At 44.6% G+C, this 8,621-nt stretch overlaps 1 non-coding gene across 1 annotated transcript; it reads right to left on the bottom strand.

The window, feature by feature from the left end:
• Positions 1–255: 255 nt before the first annotated feature.
• Positions 256–330, bottom strand: Trnat-ugu (transfer RNA threonine (anticodon UGU)). The gene has a single exon. It is a non-coding gene; the product is annotated as a tRNA-Thr (tRNA).
• Positions 331–8,621: the final 8,291 nt, after the last annotated feature.

Raw genomic sequence — 8,621 nt, 5'->3', positions numbered from 1 at the left:
TCGTTGTTACATTCTCGTTACGACGAGATTCGACAAATCGGTCGTATGTCCACTTATTTATCGCCTGGTATTTGTCGTATATTGTCCCTCCTTTAACGATATCATTTTCCTATATATGACAGTAGTATCTGTTCCCGAAAGAACAGTTACCGTCGATGACCATGCAGCTTTGCTAGAAATGAAATGATAATTAAATTGACACCCTAGCTGCAAGCAGGCGTTGATACACTTCATTGGGGACATGTTGAAAATGTGTGCCCCAACCGGGACTCGAACCCGGGATCTCCTGCTTACATGGCAGACGCTCTATCCATCTGAGCCACCGCGGGCACAGAGGATAGTGCGTCTGCAGGGACTTATCCCTTGCACGCCGCCCGTGAGATCCACATTCCCAACATGTCCACAACACTACATTCGTAGTGCGCCTAATAGATGTTTGCTCAGATGCAGATGGATAGAGCGTCTGCCATGTAAGCAGGAGATCCCGGGTTCGAGTCCCGGTTGGGGCACACATGCCCGAGGCAGGATTCGAACCTGCGACCGTAGCGGTCGCGCAGTTCTAGACTGAAGCGCTTAGAACCCGCTGTTTGGTCCCCTCCCCCAAATCAACCAACCAACCAACACCCTCCAGCCTAGATGTAGTGCACTGTTTTGGTGGGCAAGGGTGACAGAAAGCCATTTTTCTCCTCAATCAAGCTGGTCCACAGCTGTTGTAACTGATCCTTGATATCCCAAATACTGGCACTTCGATGGCGTTGACATCCGATCTGCTCCCACACATGTTGTAACGGGGACAGATCTGACGATCTCTGGAGCACCTCGTCATCACACGGACAGTTCATAGAAGCACCTGCCATGTGTGAACGAGCATTGCTCTCTTGAAAATTGGCACGATATTGTGGCATGACAGGTAACACATGAGAACGCAGGATGTCGGTGGTGCACTGTCGTGGCGTCAGAGTTCTCTTAATCACTACCAGCCGTGACTTGAAACATCTCCAAAACATTGAAAGAATGGGCCTTCTCTCCAGGTCGCTGCCCTACTCACAACTGTCGTGAGGGGTAATGCAGAGCCCTGATTTATCGCTGAACTAAGTGTGGTGCCATTCGCCAACAGTCCATGCGTTTTGGTCACGGCACCACTCCAGATTTAGCCGTTTGTGTCTTAGCGTTAACGGCATCGTACGCAAGTGACGGTTAACTCCCTTGTCCGGCTGCTGCTAGTCTCGGGTTAGTGGTGCAGGAAGACAGAATGTTGCAGGAAGTCTATTACTTTTCTTCGGACGACAGGACAGATGTAAAGGGTTTACAGTATCCTTGGTGCACAATGCAGCGATTCTCACTTGCGGTGGTTAGATGTGGTCGACCGGAACCTTGACAGTATGCCTGCCGTCACGTTACTATGAAGTCCAACAATGGACCTCTGTCACATCCTAACGCTCTACAAATGTGGACATTGCACGATACGACCCGCCAAACAAATGGATGCCCATAGTGAGGTCCTTATCGGATGCTGACGACGCTGTCTGACACAAGTATGCGGCATCTCTGTGTCCTTCACAGTGACCACCAACATCTGGCACTCTGCACATCCCTTTTATACGCTACCAAGCCTGGTAACAGTACTAAATACGAACATCTCTAATGCACTCCGCTGGTCTCTGTACCTGTCACATAGAATGCAATTCTAATCACTTAAATACCCACAGAGGGTGTGTACGTGTACGAAATCGACACTGACGTCCGACCATGCCGTCTGGATACTTGACTTTTTTTGCCAGGCGCTGTAATAACGCCTGTTCCTAAGAAGGCGGATGTTAACAGGTGACAACATTTCCGCACCATCAGTTTAGTAAGTCATCGTTGCAAAGTATTGGAACGAATTATTTCTAGAAAAAAACGTACATACTAATCAATATACCGGAGATCAAAAAGTCGGTATAAATTTGAAAACTAAATAAATCACGGAATAATGTAGATAGAGAGGTACAAATTGACACACATGCTTGGTATGCCATGGGGTTTTATTACAACCAAAAAAATACAAAAGTTCAAAAAAATGTCCGACAGATGGCGCTTCATCTGATCAGAATAGCAATAATTAGCATAACAAAGTAAGACAAAGCAAAGATGATGTTCTTTACAGGAAATGCTCAATATATCCACCATCGTTCCTCAACAATAGCTGTAGTCGAGGAAAAATGTTGTGAACAGCACTGTAAAGCATGTCCGGAGTTATGGTGAGACATTGGCGTCGGATGTTGTCTTTCAGCATCCCTAGAGATGTCGGTCGATCACGATACACTTGCGACTTCAGCTAACCCCAAAGCCAATAATCGCACGGACTGAGGTCTAGGGACTGGGAGGACAAGCATGACGAAAGTGGCGGCTGAGCACACGATCATCACCAAACGACGCGCGCAAGAGATCTTTCACGCGTCTAGCAATATGGGGTGGAGCGCCATCCTGCATAAACATCGTGCGTTCCAGCAAGTGTTCATCAGCCAGGCTGGGGATGATGCGATTCTGTAACATATCGGCGTACCTCTCACTCGTCACGGTAGCAGTTACAAAACCAGAATCACGCATTTCCTCGAAGAAAAAAGGCCCGATAACGGTAAATACCGTGACTTACTCGTCGTGCAATGGAGTTTCCACGACAGTTCTAGGATTTTCGGTAGCCCAAATTCTGCAGTTGTGGGCGTTGACAGACGGGGCCGTAGTCAGTTACTATTGGTTGCCTTTCACAGTTACACACATTTATTTTTAAAACAGTAATTCCAGACTCAACAATAAATAAAAAAATAGCACACATTACTAGTGAAGGAATAAACAACTGCGTAAATAATAGTGCTTTCAGTGCGTTACAATTTAGCATGTTGTTGTTGTTGTTGTGGTCTTCAGTCCTGAAACTGGTTTGATGCAGCTCTCCATGCTACTCTATCCTGTGCAAGCTTCTTCATCTCTCAGTGCTTACTGCAACCTACATCCTTCTGAATCTGCTTAGTGTATTCATCTCTTGGTCTCCCTCTACGATTTTTACCCTCCACGCTGCCTTCCAATGCTAAATTTGTGAGCCCTTGATGCCTCAGAACATGTCCTACCAACTGGTCCCTTCTTCTTCTCAAGTTGTGCCACAAACTCCTCTTCTCCCCTATTCTATTCAATACCTCCTCATTAATTATGTGATCTACCCATCTAATCTTCAGCATTCTTCTGTAGCACCACATTTCGAAAGCTTGTATTCTCTTCTTGTCCAAACTATTTATCGTCCATGTTTCACGTCCATACATGGCTACACTCCATACAAATACTTTCAGAAACGACTTCCTGACACTTAAATCTATACTCGATGTTGACAAATTTCTCTTCTTCAGAAACGCTTTCCTTGCCATTGCCAGTCTACACTTTATATCCTCTCTACTTCGACCATCATCAGTTATTTTGCTCCCCAAATAGCAAAACTCCTTTACTAGTTTAAGTGTCTCATTTTCAAATATAATTCCCTCAGCATCACCAGATTTAATTCGACTACATTCCATTATCCTTGTTTTGATTTTGTTGATATTCATCTTATATCCTCCTTTCAAGACACTGTCCATTCCGTTCAACTGCTCTTCCAAGTCCTTTGCGGTCTCTGACAGAATTACAATGTCATCGGCGAACCTCCATGGATTTTAATACCTACTCCGAATTTTTCTTTTGTTTCCTTTACTGCTTGCTCAATATGCAGACTGAATGACATCGGGGAGAGGCTACAACCCTGTCTCACTCCCTTCCCAACCGCTGCTTCCCTTTCATGCCCCTCGACTTTATAACTGCCATCTGGTTTCTGTACAAATTGTAAATAGCCTTTCGCTCCCTGTATTTTACCCCTGCCACCTTTTGAAAGAGAATATTCCAGTCAACATTGCTAAAACCGTAGGTTTGCTTTTTCTGAATCTTTCTTCTAAGATAAGTCGTAAGGTCAGTATTGCCTCACGTGTTCCAATATTTCTACGGAATCCAAACTGATCTTCCCCGAGGTCGGCTTCTACTAGTTTTTCCATTCGTCTGTAAAGAATTCGCGTTAGCATTTTGCAGCTGTGACTTATTAAACTGATTGTTCGGTAATTTTCACATCTGTCAACACCTGCTTTCTTTGGGATTGGAATTATTATATTCTTCTTGAAGTCTGAGGGTATTTCGCCCGTCTCATACATCTTGCTCACCAGATAGTAGAGTTTTGTCAGGACTGGCTCTCCCAAGGTCGTCAGTAGTTCTAATGGAATGTTGTCTACTCCCGGGGCCTTGTTTCGACTCAGGTCTTTCAGTGCTCTGTCAAACTTTTCACGCAGTATTGTATCTCCCATTTCGTCTTCATCTACATTATCTTCCATTTCCAGAATATTGTCCTCAAGTACGTCGCCCTTGTATAGACCCTCTATATACTCCTTCCACCTTTCTGCTTTCCGTTCTTTGCTGAGAACTAGGTTTCCATCTGAGCTCTTGATATTCATACAAGTGGTTCTCTTTTCTCCAAAGGTCTCTTTAATTTTCCAGTAGGCAGTATCTATCTTACCCCTAGTGAGATAAGCCTCTACATCCTTACATTTGTCCTCTAGCCATCCCTGCTTAGCCATTTTGCACTTCTGTCGATCTCGTTTTTGAGACGTTTGTATTCCTTTTTGCCTGCTTCATTTACTGCATTTTTATATTTTCTCCTTTCATCAATTAAATTCAATATTTCTTCTGTTACCCAAGGATTTCTACTAGCCCTCGTCTTTTTACCTACTAGATCCTCTGCTGCCTTCACTACTTCATCTCTCAAAGCTACCCATTCTTCTTCTACTGTGTTTCTTTCCCCCATTTTTGACAATTGTTCCCTTAAGCTCTCCCTGAAACTCTGTACAGCCTCTGGTTTAATCAGTTTGTCCAGGTCCCATCTCCTTAAATTCCCACCTTTTTGCAGTTTCTTCAGTTTTAATCTACAGTTCATAACCACTAGATTGTGGTCAGAGTCCACATCTGCCCCTGGAAATGTCTTAAAATTTAAAATCTGGTTCCTAAATCTATGTCTTACCATTATATAATCTATCTGATACCTTTTAGTATCTCCAGGATTCTTCCAGGTATACAACCTTCTTTTATGATTCTTGAACCAAGTGTTAGCTATGATTAAGTTATGCTCTGTGCAAAATTCTACCAGGCGGCTTCCTCTTTCATTTCTTCCCCCCAATCCATATTCACCTACTATGTTTCCTTCTCTCCCTTTTCCTACTCCCGAATTCCAGTCACCCATGACTATTAAATTTTCGTCTCCCTTCACTACCTGAATAATTTCTTTTATCTCATCATTCATTTCATCAATTTCTTCATTATCTGCAGAGCTAGTTGGCATATAAACTTGTACTACTGTAGTAGGTATGGGCTTCGTGTCTATCGTTGCCACAATAATGCGTTCACTATGCTGTTTGTAGTAGCTTACTCGCACTCCTATTTTTTTAAATTCATTATTAAACCTACCCCTGCATTACCCCTATTTGATTTTGTATTTATAACCCTGTAGTCACCTGACCAGAAGTCTTGTTCCTCCTTCCACCGAACTTCACTAATTCCCACTATATCTAACTTTAACCTATCCATTTCCCTTTTTAAGTTTTCTAACCTACCTGCCCGATTAAGGAATCTGACATTCCACGCTCCGATCCGCAGAACGGCAGTTTTCTTTCTCCTGATAATGACATCCTCTTGAGTAGTCCCCGCCCGGAGATCCGAATGGGGGCTATTTTACCTCCGGAATATTTTACCCAAGAGGACGCCATCATCATTTAACCATACAGTAAAGCTGCATGCCCTCGGGAAAAATTACGGCCGTAGTTTCCCCTTGCTTTCAGCCGTTCGCAGTACCAGCACAGCAAGGCCGTTTTGGTTAGTGTTACAAGGCCAGATCAGTCAATCATCCAGACTGTTGCCCCTGCAACAACTGAAAAGGCTGCTGCCGCTCTTCAGGAACCACACGTTTGTCTAGCCTCTCAACAGATACCCCTCCATTGTGGTTGCACCCAAGGTACGGCCATCTGTATCGCTGAGGCACGCAAGCCTCCCCACCAACGGCAAGGTCCATGGTTCATGGGGGGACAATTTAGCATATCACCATAAAATACAGATACAGATAACTTAAAAAAAAGCCACTGTGATCACGGCTGAAGGCCGTACATGCAAAGAATGGCGGTAAATTAAGAATGTTTTAAGAACTCACTGGAATTACAACTTACAGGTATTGAAATATTAAAAAGTAAGTGGCCACAAACACAGCAGAAGGTATCAGATGGCAGGAATGGCAGTAAATAAGGTTTAAGGCTTACTGCTAAAATACAAATATCGAATTAGTTTTTCAAAGCAAATGACCACAATCACGGCTGAAGGGCTTACACTCCAGGTATGGCAGTTATATAAAAATTTAGAAACCTGCTGTAAAACAGCAAATACAGGCAAAGGCTAATTAAAAGAAACAAGCAACTGACCACCAAACGGGTGAAATAAGATGATAGTAACCTTGTAACATAACCCTTACACTGCTAAATTTATTCCAGAAGGCGACAGGGACTATTAACTAGACATACATAACCTTTAATGCGGGCATTACAAGGTATGGTAATAAATAATACACAATCAGGTCCGCTTTCCCCAAGCACTCCACTCACTGCTCTTTGCCTCAGCGACACTACGAGCAGCAACACAAACCCAAGTCATTGGAGAATCGCGAGATATCACAATGGTGGAGGTTTCTCTTCTTGAATTGAAATGCACTCATCTTAAAGCCTGTACGATCCGGTTTACGACGAGGTCGTGCACCCTCGTGACCACAGCCCTTCCATCCAGCAGTCCATGCACGCCACCAGCGGTCCCGGCGTGTTGCCGCACTGCGCGGACCTGGCTCCTCCTGAGTCCCCAACCGAACTGGCTCACTCACACGACACGGCAAAACAACGATGTCGCCCCAAAGATAGGGCCACAGTTACTACATATCGATAACCGCCGCTGCTGCCACTAGCAGACAGGCAACGCTTGTGAAACGAGTGGCGCCAGTCAAGACGAGAAGAAGACAAACAACCGCAACCATACCAACTAAAGGATACGGTCTGGCCTCCAACAGAGGGCGGAAACCTACAAACAACACCAAAGCCGATCAGTGGGCACCATTTGTAGGTCGACAGATATAGGAACGGTACTCGACTTCTCGCCACGTGTTCATAAGCATGGCAGGTGTTGTGGCTTCTACTGTGGCGTAGATCCGTTGTCTCAAATTCAACAGATTTCGAACATTTGTTCTGTATACAATGTCCTTGGTAAACCTCCGTGCACTGAAGTCCAGTGGAGTCAGATTGGGAGACCGAGGGGGTCAACTTAAGAACACGAGTCTCAAAGTGCAGAACAAATCTGGTCATGTGAGGGCACGAGGAGAAAGCTACCTGAAGCTAGGAAATAGTCCAAACATTTGATCATCTACTAATATGCTAAAACATGGACGAATCCTGCACTCAGGAAAATGTTTTAAATGCCACTATAAAGGGCTTAAAAAGTGGGGAATTCTGGAGCAATAATGTGTGATGTATTTCCTCCTATACAGAAAGTAAGTAAGTGCCTAGGAATGAGAGGCATGTACAGGAAAAGTCAAAGAACGTGATGTACCTTCCCTTCACAACAGCCACTTCCGCGGAAATCAGTCACGTTTTTAAGAAGCATGCGGATTTATAGTGTCTACTGAACACGACAAGTGGCATATTCGGGAGACGAGTTAGGGCAACTAAAACCTGGAATTTACAGCATTCTGTATTAGTAAGGTTTATTATTTATCCACCAAAAAGCTACATTAGCAGGGGTCAGATGCCCTGAGCATAGATTCGTCTCATTCTGAATCACGCTTTACTTTGATATTGAAAGCTCTTGGGGATTGGTACCGCGTTAATCTCGCAGAATTTTACGACTGAACGTTTCAGCGTTCTTGCTGGAGTCTTCTTTCGGGAACTGGCTGCTTACTGTGTCAAACTGTCAAAATTTCGCGTTTGAAGGGAAGAAAAGGCGTCAGCAATGAAAAGTAAAATCTGTGGTGCTCAATCCATGACCGGGCTACTGGCCTGGCAACAGGTAATGTGCAGCCTTTCGTTCACCGCGACACCAGAAGGGGGAGGGTAGCGACTGCATCAACCTGGCCTGCCTTTACCTCCGGTAAAGATCAGCGGTACTCATTCTGATAGTAGGCTAAGTGGACGTGGGGCCGTCCTGAATGGACTGGAACGAGGAAAAATCTCAGTTTCTGCTCACGATTGAAACAGGGATGCCCAGGGCCAGAGTCTAGCGCTCTATTCGCTACACCACCACGGCCACTGGACGTCGACAATACGAGTTTAAAAAATCACATTCACTATCAAACGAGGAGGAGACGGCCGATAGGTCATAAGAGCAAATTGAGGGGCGCCACGATTGGGGGCGGGAGGAGGAGGGGGTCGACTTCTATGAACGTGACAGAAGAAGAGATTCTTCGACTATTTTTGAGAGGTGAATATGTAGCCTGAAGATGGCATAATGAATTGCCGAAACTGCTAGCGAAAATAAAATAACTTCTCAATTGCACGACT

This window comes from Schistocerca cancellata, chromosome 5 (genome assembly GCF_023864275.1).
Source record: "Schistocerca cancellata isolate TAMUIC-IGC-003103 chromosome 5, iqSchCanc2.1, whole genome shotgun sequence".
Lineage (NCBI taxonomy): Eukaryota > Metazoa > Arthropoda > Insecta > Orthoptera > Acrididae > Schistocerca > Schistocerca cancellata.
Note: the sequence above shows the minus strand (reverse complement) of the source record. Positions and strands in the feature narration are given on the sequence as shown.